The sequence below is a fragment of the Adiantum capillus-veneris genome, chromosome 10 (genome assembly GCF_014529385.1).
Source record: "Adiantum capillus-veneris isolate H3 chromosome 10, ASM1452938v2, whole genome shotgun sequence".
NCBI classification, from domain to species: Eukaryota; Viridiplantae; Streptophyta; class Polypodiopsida; order Polypodiales; family Pteridaceae; genus Adiantum; species Adiantum capillus-veneris.
Window position 1 is genome coordinate 107,068,384 of NC_140940.1, and position 16,188 is coordinate 107,084,571.

Genomic DNA, 16,188 nt, shown 5'->3' on the forward strand with positions numbered 1-16,188 from the left:
ATATATACATATATATAAATACACACACACATATATATATATATGTGTGTGTGTGTGTGTGTGTGTATTTTTATAAACATATATGTGTTTGTGTGTGTGTGTGTGTCTGTGTGTACACACACACACACACACACACATATAATATAGTAACCATGACATTCAAATTTTTTATGCTCCCCTCCTCTCCCCTCCCCACAAACCTCTCTCTCTCTCTCTCTCTCTCTCTCTCTCTCTCATGGTCAATAACTTGGATAAAGACCCTTGCATTTGCATGCCATGCATGCCCTCAACGTGAGACAACTCCAAGTCGACGTTAGGCTAGCTTTTTTCTTTTTCTTAAGCTTTTTGAAAAAATACACACTTTCAAAAATCTCTCAAAAATATCAATATTGGTTTTGAAAAAAGCCCCTTGAAAAGATAAAGCCAAATATATCTTCAAAAATTGAAATTTCATTAAATAGCAAAATCTCCACCAAAATTCTTTCTTTTTTGTTATATCTTCAAAAAGAAAATTCATATTAAGTAGCAAAACCGCGATTAAAATTATCCCTTTTTTGTTATGTGCAATCAAAGTGAAACATTTATTCTATGTAGAATAGAAAGTATTTTGACTTCTATACTATATATGAAGCAACTGAAATGTTTGAAGGAAGGAGAGACTCTCCATGTGTCACATTTTGTTTCACGTCAAAGAGAACCTTCAAGAAACATGTAATTGAAAATGCAATAAGTGAAGGATAGGTGCTAGGCCATAGAGTTGGTAGTGGAAAGTCAGAAAAATGAAAAGACTTCATAATTGCTAGTGGAAAGTAAAAAGAGACCTTAGTACTCTATCTAAATCTATAATACTTAAGCCTATAGTTTTTTGGAAGCCTATAGTTTTTTGGAAGGCCATGGAGTTTCACTTTTATCCTCAATTTCAAGGGTGACCATTAGCTATTTTTATTTTTAAAGGGTGGCTTTCCTTTACATTTTAAAGGCTATACAGAATTTTCCTCCATGTGTTGCTCAATGAACCTCTCTTTGTAGGCTTTCATGGACCTTCTATGTTGTACCTCGATGCTCAAAATTCAAAAGTTGGACACATGTATTTACATTGTGTGTGTGTGTGTGTGTGTGTGAGAGAGAGAGAGAGAGAGAGAGAGATCCATTGTATATAAGAGACAAAGTTGACATGCCATTCCCTGAGGTGTTGGAGCATTGCACGAAGGATTTTCACATTTGCATTGCATTAATATAGTACAATAAGCTCAACAATTCAATAATAAGAGTCCAACAATTTTTTATAGATGTCTTGCACGCATTGTGTGTGTGTGTGTGTGTGTGTGTGTGTGTGTGTGTGAGAGAGAGAGAGAGAGAGAGAGAATGCATGTATAAGTGAGTGAGAGAGAGAGAGAGAGAGCGCCATTCACTACAGCCTGTGTGAGTGAGTGTGTGTGTGTGTCAGAGAGAGAGAGAGAGAGAACACTAAGCTCTCCTTGGCTAGAGAGAGAGAGAGGGCTCTCACACCGACACTAGAAAGAGAGAGAAAGGAGAATAATCATTGGTTTCACAATGATCAATCGACAAAGCGACAATTGATGGGGTCCGCAATCGACAATCAAAACTAAAAAATCAACATCGACATTTATAAAATCGTGAATGACAAGATTGAGAATTGAAGCAATTTGAAAAGTTCAATCCAAGAATCCAAGGAAGAAGATATGCAATCCTAAGGTAGGAGCACACCTCAACAAACGAAAAAGGTGGATGACGAGAGGCAACTTTGACAATTCTTGGCTATTTTTAAAGGTGTTTAGTGTTTACTTTAGATTTCTTTCAGCTAAAAAGAAACCTTAGTACTCTATCTAAATTTATAATACTTAAGCCTATAGTTTTTTTCTAAGGCCAGGGAGTTTCACTCCTATCCTCAATTTCAAGGATGACCACTAATTACTTTTATTTTTTAAAACCATTTGAAGGGTGGCTTTCCTTTACATTTTAAAGGCCATACAAAATTTTCCTCCATGTGTTGCTCAATGAACCTCTCTTTCTAGGCTTTCACGGACCTTCTATGTCGTAAATGATCTTTGACCTCGATGCTTGAAGTTCAAAAGTTAGACGCATGTATTCGCGTTGTGTGTGTGGGTGTGTGTGTGTGTGTGTGTGTGTGTGAGAGAGAGAGAGAGAGAGAGAGAGAGAGAGAGAGAGAGAGACCCATTGCATATAAGAGACAAAGTCGACGTGCCATTTCCTGAGGTGTTGGAGCATTGCACAAAGGATTTTCACATTTGCATTGCATTAATGAAGTACATTAAGCTCAATAATTCAACAATAGGAGTCCAACAATTTTTTATGGATGTCTTGCACGCATTATGTGTATGTGTGTGTGTGTGTGTGTGTGTGTGTGTGTGTGTGAGAGAGAGAGAGAGAGAGAGAGAATGCATGTGTAAGTAAGTGAGAGAGAGAGCGCCATTCACTACAGCCTGTGTGAGTGAGTGTGTGTGTGTGTGTCTATGAGAGAGAGAGAGAGAGAGAGAGAGAGAGAGAGAGAGAGAGAACGCATGTGTAAGTGAGTGGGAGAGAGAGTGCCATTCACTACAGCCTGTGTGAGTGAGTGTGTGTGTCTATGAGAATGAGAGAGATAGAGAGAGAGAGGGCTCTCACACCAGCACTAGAAAGAGAGAGGAAGGAGAATAAGCATTGGTTTCACAATCATCAATCTACATAGCAACAATAGACGGAATCTGCAATCGACAATCAAAATTAAAAAATTGACATTGACATCTACAAAATCGAGAATCGACAAGATTGAGAATTGATGCAGTGTGGAAAGTTCAATCCAAGAATCCAAGGTAGGAGCACACCTCAACAAACGAAAAAGGTGGATGACACGAGGCAACTCCGACAATTCTCGGTTTTTTTTTAAGGTGTTTACATTAGATTTCTTTGAGCTTTGTCAGTGCTCTCGCCTTTGGGTTGAGTTGGAAATCATAGGTAGAATTGCATTAAACCTAAGTTTTTTTGAACGTTTAAAGGAAAATTAGAATTTTTGAAGCAAACCTAAAAAATTTGTAAGAGGGTTACACTAAATCGAGTTGAGGCCTAGTGCTTTCTCTTAAAAACTTAAAAAACTTGCATATGAGAAATTTTAGGGACAACTTGATTATATTTGCAAGATTTTACACTCAATTTCTCTATACTTTGTACGTTTCCTCACCTTCAAATCTAGAATTTAGAGATAAATTTCAAAATCTATAGGTGGAATTACACTAAATTGAGGATTTTTCAAGCATTTGGCTATACCATACTTTTTTTTCAAACATTTTAGAGACAAATTTACTATATTTGAAGTTTTTTGCACTAAAATTCTTCTCACTTTGTAGATTCTCTCTCTAAACATTAATTTATGTTCTCTACCGTTGTAGTTTCTTTTTCTTTTTTAAAAAAATTATCTTAAGAGCTTGATTTGAATTAACTAAAAAAGAATACATGAAGACCCTGGCATATCATTTGTACATGGGTCTCCAACGTATACAACATATGCACACTGTGACTCCAAACATACCCGAACATTTCTACAAGTACACTATATTTCCATCAAGGACCTATCTTCTTATTCTCAGCCTGCTTGATAAAAGCCATTCGCAATTAGAGATAAATCTCAAAATTTTTAGATGGGATTATACTAAACCTAAGGTTTTTCCTCCAATTGTTGTGGGTGTCCTAACATTCAAATTAAACCTTTCTTATGTCACTTGGCAAGGGACTCCAAGGTGTATTAGATATAGTTGAGAAAATTTGTAGGTGGGATTATACTAAACCTAGGTTTTTCTTAAGCACTGGGGTAACACAATAGATTTTTGCTATTATTCAGTAGTCCACTCTTTATAATGGAGTTTGAAAAATTAGAGGAAGAAGAGGGCCTCCACGTGTTGTTTTTTGGTTGATTTACATGGCATGTTGGATCAACACCGCAATTGAGTTGTTGAGTCCCTGTTGGGTTGTCCTCCTTACCATAGACACATTAAAGAGCCCTTGAAAATTGAGTGAAGATGTTTAAATTCTATGCAATTCCATCCTTTTTTCAATGACTTGCAATAGTCAAAATTGTACGCTTGACGAGAGAGAGAGAGAGAGAGAGAGAGAGAGAGAGAGAGAGAGAGAGAGAAATAAACAGCATAGGAACAATCTAAAAGGGATATTGGGATGTGTGTGTGTGTGAGAGAGAGAGAGAGAGAGAGAGAGAGAGAGTGTGTGTGTGTGTGTGTGTGTGTGTGTGAGAGAGAGAGAGAGAGAGAGAGAGAGAGATTTATCATCCACGGAGGTCAGATATGACCTATGGGACTATCACAAAAACATTACATTGACTCGTTGCTTCTAAGTGAGGCCATCAGATACATATCAGTGAAGGACTGAGGGTCGAATCGTCAGGGTAAAAAAGGAAAAAGAAAACAACACCTAAGTAGGGTTGGGTAGAGCCTTTTTGGGGGCTCGAAACTCCTAGATGATGGTTTTACCACCTCAATATACTGCCCATTTAGCTTGCTTGTGGGCTTCATGCATCTTCTTGAGCTCACTCTTTTTTAGCTTTAGTTGATTTGTTGTCAGCTCCTCATTGATCCAAATCTTTGTCCCTTTTGAGGAGTCGAGACTGCCGTAGCAATTGCATCTTATCCTCTTTATCCTTGAAAGTGAGAAGGCAATGCTCAGGCAACACTTGCCTATGTGTGTCGTTGATCCAAGAAACTATTTCAGGTTTCATGTTAATTGGTTGAAGGATGTCGTTGAGCTTGTTGGTCGCTTCTTCGAGAGTGTCCTCGGTGGTGCACCATGGCAAGGGGAGCCCACCAATGCAAACCTTCATGGCTTTTTCTTCTTGGAGTCTTTGTTCGTGGAACTCCATTGTAACGCAAGTCTGTACTTTAGCAAAGGTGGCCGATTGGGTGTTGAGGGTTCCATCGTTGCAGTAGCTCCAATGACCAACAAAATTGCCAATAAGGACGGATGAGCTACCCGGCTAGTGCATGGAAACACTCACACGGTTAGTGAGCTAATCGGGGCAACACAAATGGTTAACTCTATGCGGTGAGGTTCTCGGCTTATGGAGGAGCTAAGCTGCAATGAAGGGCAATCTCCATATCCACTTCTCTTCACCTCTAATCAACCCAATCACACACACTATGATTGCAAGACACACACAACACTAATCCTATCATGCAACACACTAATCGCAAGCACACACACATAGATCTATCAAGCACTACACTCCAATCAAACCTACATGCACACACAAGCAAAAGAGGGCAATCACACAAGATTAGAGAGGGATTAACCACTAATTAGTTAAGATCTAGCTAATCTAAGCATCATAGACAATCATAAGAAGCATGAGAGAGGCATAGTGAGAGAGAATGAATCATTGATTAGTGTTAATCAAGTCTCATGAGCAAAGAGAAGCTCAAGGACTCCATAGCCACACACCTCAAGAGCTCTCACCAAAGAGTGCTCTCAACAAATGAGATTGAGAACCCTAATTTATTTTACACACTATCTTATATACCAAGGGTAAAAATATGCAATGTCCGGGCGCCCAAGGCCTTTAGAGCTGCACTACTTACTGAATCTGCCACCTAGGCATAGTAAATGACATATTCTTTACAGCTTGGAACTCCCATTGAGCCCGTAACACATTAAAATATTACAATGGCTTGAAATAATTCGAGAATTTATAATAGATGACCATTTTGGAAAAACGTGAAAAATATGTAACTCCAGTCTTTACTGCTTCTTTGTATTCATGCTCGATATGCATCCGTACGTCTTTGGTCTTTACTAGCTTCTGGTAATTGACATTGACTCAGTTAACATTACCCCCTTTCAATTTTAGTGCCCCTTCTTGGGTACTATTGAAAAGTGTCCATGGAGGCAAGGAAAGGTTTTTGATTGGTTGTTGATGGGCTGATTGTCTTCATCTGCCGTTGAATTTGTTGATGAGGTTCAATTTGCTGCAGCATCTTCATTGGTCTGAATATGTCTGATGTTGCATTTGTCCATTGTAATAGCATAATGATGAGGCTTATTTTTATTTATGAAAAGTATGTACAAGAGAAGTAGAATGATGAGGTTCTAAATTAGGGTCTAATACCTATATGACCAAAGGGAAAAAACCCAGTGGGAAAAAAGTGCCTTTGGGATAAACACATTAATAGAGTACATATTAGCATTGGAAATATTAATAGAGTACTCAAGGGATTATTTGCTGATAGTTAGATATGGAATTAAACAACATGGGTCAGCAAATATGAAAGGGTAGCATGATGGAACATTGGTTTGCCTGTTGTAGTCCACACAAGGTGCATAGATGGAAGAAAAAAAGAGTGTTTAATGCATATGTCCAATAGTGGGACATCCTATTTATGCATACACAGAAATGCATGGGAAACAATATGCTGTGCAAGAAAGATTTTGAGGGGTTATTCAGAAATATGGTGTAGCTATAAAAGCATATGACTTGGATTTGCAAGCTAGCACCCCTTTAAGAATGGTTTTTGTTGATGAGGATATGTGCCCTCATCTTATTGTGCACTATGCGTGAGTGTTGGATTCTATGACACTCCATCAATTGTAAGTTAATAGACTTCGACTCTTATGCTCATCTCATCCAACATGAGCGACATGACTTTAGATATGCTCAACTCTTCCAGCTTGAGCGTAAGCTTAATAACTACGACTCTTAGCACAAAGTTTAATATGACTTGAAGCTTTGGGACTAATGCTTTGCTCATTTTATGGCTCAGCAGCCTGCTGACTCTGACTATGCCAAAGAGTGATTTTTTCACCCTAGCAACTAAACTTTTTACATTCTTAAGCTTACTACAAAAAAAATTTCAGGTAAAAGTAAGCTTGAATCCTCAAAAAGAGGATTAGTGAAGGACTAAGTTGGCATTGAAGGTTTCTTTTGCCATAGTTGTTTTATCTTCTTCGAATCTGCATTCTCGTTGGTTGGTTGTCCTTCTTTGACTTTGAAGATTCCATTATCTATTTGATTGTCCAATTGGGCCTGTTGATAGGAGACTTTGATGTTGTTGTAGGCCTTTGTTGGCTGTCGGCATTTGGATTTTGACTCGGTTCATTGGAAGACTTAGGAATCCAAATCTCTTGATGACTTTTGTATCTCCATTGTTGACTTTGCTTCGCACTAGGCCTTGTTGATTTCTTGATATCTTCATGCAGGTTTGGTGTATTTGCAATTGGCTTGTGGTTGACTGGTAGCCAAATCTTTGTATACCCTGTGTAGAATCCTTGTTTAAGAGGAACATTCTTTGAGATCCGTCTTTTTTCTGTATCCTCTTGAGAGTTATGGTAGACTTTAGCATCTTTTGATGTTGCTCTATTGTATACCTACTGCTTAGGTACCCTAGGATATTGTCGAGGTTGATACCTTGTGGGCCTTCTTTATTGGGAGGGACTGGAAGTTACTTCATATACCCTAACCTGATATTTTGGTACCCATATTTGTCTGTTACCTCCATAGTACTCTTGTTATTTTAAGCTCCATTGTGATGTTATCCATCCCATGTGTTTGTCTTTCTGTGTTGATTTCCTGTCTTTGATCCAAACTAGATCATTGACTTTGACTAAATTGCTCGAAACAAACACTTGCTTGACCTTCCTTTGACTTCTTGAGTACTTTGGCTGATATACCTTTGACTTTTTGGGTGTCTCCTTAGAGGCTTCCGTTGGGTCAGCAATTGACTTTAAGTTTTGAAAGCTTGACTTGCTGGAAGAAGCTGATCCATGAGGGTTCTTTGATGTAGAGGCATATGCTGTCACATCTTCTTTGCTAATCGGTGGAGGGTCCACTTTGGCCATACCTATGTCTACAAAATTTTTCTTCTTTATCTCTGGTCTTGGTGTCATTCTCTACTCCATAGCTTTCGTGGTTGTTCTTTGTTTTGTTTGATTTGTACTTGCTATTGCATGATTTGCTTTAAGCTCGTCTGAAGTACTGTTTGATGGAGATGAATCATCTTCAATAAGCTTTTCCATTTGCATTGTGCTTGAGGACTTTGTGCTATCGTTCTCTGCGGGTGATGAGTCTTGGTCTTCATTCTTTGTTTTCTTTGACGACTGCATCTTCATTGAACTCTATATCTCTAGGACCTTTTGGGCCAATGGCATTCCCATTATGATGTCATCTGTCATATCCTTTGCATTGATCACGTGACATTGAGCTATGATGATCTGTGAACTTACTTCAATGGTGGTGCAGATGATTCTCCAACATTTTGCTCGTTTGTCTCCAGATATGCTCACAAATTCAAGAGCATCTTTCAGCTGTGGTTGGCCACATCTTTTCCAAATGCGAAAAAACATGAGGTTCTCGTCTAGCTGAAAATCTAGCTTTACTTCTCTTGACAGCTTTTCTTCATTTTCACTGGTGGTGTTGCACTTGATCATCTCGGGATTTGTGACTGAATTGATTGCTTTTGCTGTGGCAATGCCCTTTGGTTGAACTTTATCTGCATTTTCTTTGCTTCGATCACCTGCTTCAATTGATGTTGACTCCATTGGTTGTGATACTGCACTTTTTGTTTGCGATTGTTAAGCATTATCTGCCTTCATCTGGTTAACTGTTGATCTTAATAGATCCACTGTACTTTCTGGCAGAATTTTTCTCTTTGGAGGAGATTTTCAGTGGTGACCTTTGTGTAGCTTTCTAGACTTTAGCCTCCATTGACTTTGACTTTTTTGTCATCGGTTCTGGCAGCTTCAGTCTTTGCATCATCTTCACATAGTCTTTGACTTTAGTCGGGCCATCCATATGGGTTTGTACAAGGTCATGATCTTGCTGATATTTGTTACCTTGTGCATCTTGATATGCATATGTGAGCTTGGTCACATGTAACTGTTTGGACACTATTGTATTTGTTGGCTTTGGACTTTGACTTGTGGAGATCAGCCGAAACTTTTCCTTTTCTCCTTGATGATCTTCATATAAGAAATTATCTATAGATTTTGATGGAATCTAGGTCAATTGGAAACTTCCACCAACCATATAATCTTTCAATGTTTTTTGCTTTGAGGAGGTCTGTTGGTTAAAGGCTCTAGGGCTTCTAACTAGTGTAGAATTTCTTGGTACATAAGGTGAGCTTGATGGATTTACAACTCCCCGGCTTCCTAGGGTGATCACTATAGCTTGCTTCATTGTAAGCGTTCAAAATTGTTTGGCTCTGCTCTAGTCTCACCTTTTGGAACTGTGAAGGCACAATTTGGGTAGCCCTGTTGATGTTTGGCATTTGTGAACTTTCTGCATAGTTTCCTATGTATCTCCTTGAAACATGACAAATTATTCCCCAAGTCAAGCTGTAGATAGCATTATCTTCGCCCTGATATTGTCTATCCCATGGATCTCCTATGATATGAGCTTCTGTGGTTTCAAAACCCAAGGCATCATAGATGCTAGACTCTCGTCTATATCTACGACTGTTTTGGTCAAAGTTTATGCTCGTTCGGTCACAACGTCGAAGCTTGATTTTCGATGGAGGAGAGTTTGGGTTTGAACAAATTTCTGGGGTCACTCGAATAATATCCTTTAGCTCTAGAGAGGATGGCCTATAATAGATTCTTTCCTTTGAAATGAACCATCCTTTCTGATCTATTACTGGACGCACTTCTATGAGCTAGTATGTGGGCTGTTCAAACATTGGTTGATCTTTTTTGTACAGTTTCCTTTTTTGGTCTACATAGTGTGCATATGAATTATGTGTACCATACGATGCTAACATCAGTTTTTTTGATGTGTCCCTTAGACTCGTGCACACTTGTGGAAGTAGATGCAAAATACCTAACAGTCTTTTCAACATTCTGTGATATCTTGACATCTTGACCAAATTCATTCAAGAATTTGTTGCTCAAAGAATCAATTTTAAGATTTTCACTTGCATGTGCATCTTTATGGTGATTTTGAACCTGCAGTGCTTTTACTGGTTCTTCTAATGGTAATGCAGAATCATCTGAATGTATTAAAAGTGACGAGTTAAATGCACTTACATCGAGATTCACATTTCCAATTTTCTATGTATCTCGCTTGGCAGTTGATATGTCCCTGTTGTCTGGATTTTTTGGACAATCTTCAAAAAAATGTCCACAATCTGAGCAATACACCATGACTGGTGGTATTTCAACTCGCTCTGTCATGTCAAGGTCTACCTGAGGAGCTTCAGTCTTGCCAAGTTGTCGGCATCTTCTTTCAAAACACTAAGCATCAAGCTGTAGATTGCTCCATATTAAACTTTGTACCTTCTTTGGCTTGGTTCTCCAATTCGATTGGCTTCTATTGGTTGATTTGTTGGATTTTTCGTTTCTGGTTCTCGACTATAGATGTGACCATTGTAATCCATGTACATTGACCCTAATTGCATATGCACCAATTGGATGCTTTGCGAACTTGTGCAAGTTGTTGGATAACCACTTGGATCAATATTTTGCACTTCTATCTGCACTTCATTTTTGAGCTTGCAATACCTAGCTCCACTGAAGTCTGTGAACATCTGGGAGTTCTCTGAATTTGGCTTTACTCTGATCAATAGGATCTTGGTTCCCGTGTTGCTTTTGCTGCTCATCAAGTATGACCTTCTGTATCTGCATAATAAACCTTATCTCCATTGTAGCCATATAGCTATAAATTTTGCTCTGTTGCAGTTGTACTTGTGTTGCCACTGCTACTAGCTTGTTCTGTTGTACTTGAATTCTCGGCTCGCTTTGAGTCTATGTCGGCTGGTTCTATAAAATCTGTTTCCTAGCAGATTTTAGTGCTGATTAGCAGAATTTCTCATGCTTTGGTTTCAATTAAATTGCTTTAACCGAAGCACTTTTGTAGTTGACTGCTTGTATACTCACAAGTGTTGATTAACTCTAGCTCAACAGTTTCAAAATTAATTGCAACCTTTTGAAACGATGAAAAACTGGGCCTTGAACAACTTAATATGTAATCCCACCGTGATTGGTCAATTTTTGGCTTGATTTTGATAAATTTAGAAATTTGTATGCTGCTCATGGTTTCGAGTTGACTGTTTCTCACCGGTTGATCTAATTTGCTTTTGCACGGTTTCCTCAGTGTGCGGTACTCTTCCCTGCTTTGCTTTTGCTTTCTCTGACTTTTTTCGGGCTCGCTTTGGCTTTTTTGGGTACTTCCGGCACTTTCTTTTTATTTTTTCTAATTATTTCTCAAATTTTAAATTTTCTAAAATTTTTATGATTCTTTACGCTTTTTTGGAAAGTTTTGATTTTTACAAGATTTTTTGTGAATTTTCTGATTTTTTTGAAGGTTTTAATGAATTTCTTGATTTGTTGGGATTTTTTCGGACAAGTTTATATTTTTTATGAATTTTTTGTGACCTCTTTAAGTTTTTTATTATTTTTGTGCATTTTTTTCTGTGAATTTTTTATTTTTAAAGAATTTTTTGTGGTTTTTATGAAATTTTTAATTTATGGTGATTTTTCTGATCAATTTTGATTTTTGATGAATTTCTAAGAGGTTTTTTATTTTTTATAAATTTTTTTAAAATTTTGATAATTTTTAAAATAATATTTTAATCTCTTTTTTTAATTTAGATTTTTTGATTTTATATTATTTTTATGGTTTTTATTCTTTTTTGTGAATTTATTCTCTTTTTTTATTTTTTGAGTTTCTTATTTCTGTATTGTTTTTTTTTAAAACATTTTTTGTGCTTTTTATTCTTTTTTTGGTGATTTCGTAATTTTTGATTTATTTATTATAAATAAATACCTACCTACTTACCTGGCTGCACGTGGAGTTGACTTTGAAGCCGACGAGAGACTGGCTTGGGGCGCAGGAGTGTGTGTTGAAGGAAGGGCGGGAGAGGCTCTTAGCAAACCGAGGAGAGAGAGAGTGTGTTATTCAGGCGGGCTTCAGGCTGGGCATGTGGCGACACTGGCGGGCACTTCACGACAGAGGGAGAGAGGGGTTCCTGCGCTACACGACGTATGACGCAGTCAGCGGGCAAGGGCAAGGGTGGGTGCGTGTCAGTGAATAAGACGAGGGAAAAGGCACAAGGAGAGAGAGTGAGAGTGGGCAAAGAGAAAGAGTGAGAAGAGAGAGAGAGATGGGGAGAGAGAGGGAGAGTGAGCTAGAGAGAGACGGGGAGAGTGAGAGAGTTAAGAGAGAGAGATGAGAGAGAGAGAGAGGGAGAGAGAGAGAGAGAGAGAGAGAGAGTGTAGAGAGAGTAAGGGAATAAATTAGTGGGAGGAGAGAGAGTTAGAGAGAGAGAGAGAGTGGATGTGTGTGTGTGTGTGTGTGTGTGTGTGTGTGTGTGTGTGTGTGTGTGTGTGTTTGTGATGGGTGGTGTTCACTTGTCACGAAGTGCGAGAGAGTGCGAGGACAAACATAAGAAGAAGGATTGTTTTAACGTCGTAGGAAACTATCCTAAGAGACCGTAAAGATCTATCCGACACAGAGAACTCATGCGCCACAAGGCACGGGGCGTGAATCCTTTTTTAATTTATTCATTTTATTTTAATGTCCAAAATGTCGGAAATTAGACGAAACTCCAAAAATTACCGACAAAATTAGGTCAAAATTTGACGCAATTAAAATGTGTAAATCCCTATTTTGAGCACAAAAACGCAGAAATTAATCATTACACACATCAATCGTGCAATCAAAACATTGAATCAATCATGCAAATTAAACACTTTTTTAAGCACACACACTAAAAGATTGGCAGTTTTTACCAATCTTTAGGTGCGCACACAAAAGAAAAATTTTGTTGAAATTGCAATGTGAATTCACAAATCATTAGTTGAGCATGAGCACAACACAAATCAATCATCACAATTGAAAAATCATTAACGCACACATTGATTTTTAGGTGCACAAACATGGGAAAATAGTGCACACATACCTAAAATTAGCATACACACACTCAATTAGAATGCACACACTTGATTTTAATGCACACACTTGAAATTGACCATTCAAGCATGCAATTAACTCAATTAGCAGCCACTTAGCAATCCACAATCACCAATTAGCAATTGAAACTTGTCAAATTCATACGCCACAAAATCTTAAAATTTTTGGCATTACGACACCATGCAAATGAATAATCGCAAAATCTTCAACCCATAACATCAACATTGCATTGCATCAACATAGCATAGCATTACATTGCATCAACATTACATTGCATCATGGTGGGATTTCTACACAATTCTACACATCCTTAGATTCTAGGGAGGTTGAGAATACCACCTTAATTACCTTTCCATTGAAGATCAATTGAATGGTCGAATGCTCCAATCCTACATAGCAAATTAGTAAGTTAGCAAAAATTAGTCAAATTAGCAAGGGGTGTGAAATTAGAGTGTGTAAACGCACAATTGGTAAGATACGGTGACACATTAGGGAATTATGAACACATTGCTTTATGCACACACATCCAAAATCCACAAAAACATAAACACACAAGTGATATTAGTAGTAAAATTAGTGAGGGAACGCATTCAATTATGCCACAATTACACTAGCGTAGGACATCGTCCCTGGCAACAACGCCAAATGTTGGGGGTTCCATCGTTGCAATAGCTCCAATGACCAACAAAATTGTCAATACGGAGGGATGAGCTACCCGGCTAGGGCATGGAAACACTCACACGGTTAGTGAGATAATCGTGGAAACACAAATGGTTAACTCTATAAGGTGAGCTTCTCAGCCTATGGAGGAGCTAAGCCGCAATGAAGGGAAAATCTTCATATCCACTTCTCTTCACCTCTAATCAACCCAATCACACACACTACGATTGCAAGATGCACACAACACTAATCCTATCATGCAACACACTAATCGCAAGCGCACACACATAGATCTAATCGAGCACCACACTCCAATGCACACACAAGTAAAAGAGGCCAATCACACAAGATTAGAGATGGATTAACCACTAATTAGTTAAGATCTAGCTAATCTAAGCATCATAGGCAATCATAAGAAGCATGAGAGAGGTGTAGTGAGAGAGAATGAATCATTGATTAGTGTTAATCAAGTCTCATGAGCAAGGAGAAGCTCAAGGATCCCATAGCCACACACCTCAAGAGATCTCATTAAAGAGTGCTCTCAACAAATGACCTTTAGAACCATAGTTTCTTTTACACACTGCTTTGTATACCTAAGGTAAAAATATGCAATGTTCGGGCGTCCAAGGCCTTTAGGGCTCCACCACTTATTGAATCTGCAACCTAAGCACAGTAACTGACCTATTATTTACAGCTTGAAACTCCCACATTAGGCAAAATTTGGACTCACAAAGGGGCCCTTTAAGGAGTTTGACTTTACCTCTCTCTACCAAAACGGGCGCATGGATAATTTTTTGCAAACAAACTCCAAAGTTGACAGAGGTTTGATAGTTAAAATGTGCTCTTCAAGATCTATCTACTGATATATAGCACGCCATGAGATTCCTCATATTTTAGAAGATTCTTTTTTTAATTCACTTAAATTCCAACAGAGTTGTCACATCATAGGTGAATAAAAAAAAGAATCTTCTAAAATATGAGGAATCTCATGGCGTGCTATATATCAGTAGATAGAGCTTGAAGAAGACATTCTAACTGTCAAACCTCCGCCAACTTTGGAGTTTGTTTGCAAAAATTTCTCCATGCGCCCGTTTTGGTAGAGAGAGGTAAAGTCAAAACTCCTTAAAGGGCTCCTTTGTGAGTCCAAATTTTGCCTAATGTTGAGCCCGTAACACATTAAAATATTACAATGGCTTGAAATAATTCGAGAATTTACAATACATGACCATTTTGAAAAAAACGTGAAAAATGTGTAACTCCAATCTTTACTGCTTCTTTGTATTCATCCTCGATGTGCATCGATACATCTTCGGTCTTTAGCAGCTTCTATTAAGTGATGTTGACTCAGTTAACATTGGGCTTGAGTTACCTTTGCTTCGACTTCTTTTACTGTGTTAATGGCGAGATGAACCATGGAGTCAAAGCGTGCCTCAAGCTTGCTAAGGGAGCTTTGAGGTCACGATTCTCCTCCATGACCCAATCAAGGGCTGCTTGAGGCTGTCCAATTTGAGTGAGCTTGCTAGGAGCCGCTACGACAGCCGCAAAGCTCGGTCGGACCCGTGCTGTGATCTTTGGGGTAATCATGCTTGAAGGTGAATCGAGCTACAGTGTAAACAAACTCTTAGGCAAAAATGACTTTGAGGTAAACGTGTTCCAAAAGAGGTTTTTGTTTTTGCAGAACCACTGGTGACGAGCAGGGGATGTGTAGAGCACAGCGGCCACGAGGTTGTGCTGAGGAGGACCAGACGGCGGAGCGGATCTGCAGAAAAGGCAGGCGCTATCGAGGACCAGGTGGCGGGGCTCTAGCATGCAACACAAAACAATTGGGAGCAGAAACGAAGGCTCTACCAATCTGTAGAAACGCAGGCTCTACCGAGGACCAAGTGGCGGGGCTTTGGCTTGGACAGAGCGGGGCTGAGGGTTAACGCCCTCCCACAGGGCCGCCCTCGTCCCAGGGGGAGACATGAAGGGTAGTGTAAAGTTTAGGTTTAGATGCAGGCTCTGCGCAGAGAGAGAGAGAGAGAGAGAGAGAGAGAGAGAGAGAGAGAGAGATATCCAATAATCATGCTTTTCTTGGCCGCAGCAACGCGCGGGTCACATACTAGTTACATTTGAAAAGGCTTGTCATTTTTTACATTCTACAAAGGCTGTCATTTCTTACAATCTTACCCTTCCCTTGTGGTAGTTTGTAAAACACACACACACACACACACACACACACACACACACACACACACAGAGGATTATTCATGAGTGTGGAAAATGGCGTCTTTTGTGTGTGGGTGTGGCTATAGATAATGAAATTATGATGTACTTAAGAGATACAAAGAGAAGATAATGACAATGTAATTCTTTGAAATCTTGATTATAAATACAAAGGTTGCAATACTTAAGCGCACAACAAAAATTGTGGATACACATGCTAGAAACTAGTGAGGATGATGAGCATGTAGCTCTAATTCGAAGATGTAGATACAACAAGCATTCAAATATAGGTATGTAGAGATTATAAGCAATAATCCAAACACTAAGGTTTAGGCTCATATGTGACTACATGGCCGCTTGCATTATTTTTGAAGCAACCTACACGTTAGCTTGTTGCCAAAGTA

General features: G+C 38.8%; 1 pseudogene; it reads right to left on the reverse strand.

Moving 5' to 3' along the window:
* Positions 1–4,586: 4,586 nt before the first annotated feature.
* LOC147449427 (uncharacterized) lies at positions 4,587–15,163 on the reverse strand (annotated as a pseudogene).
* Positions 15,164–16,188: the final 1,025 nt, after the last annotated feature.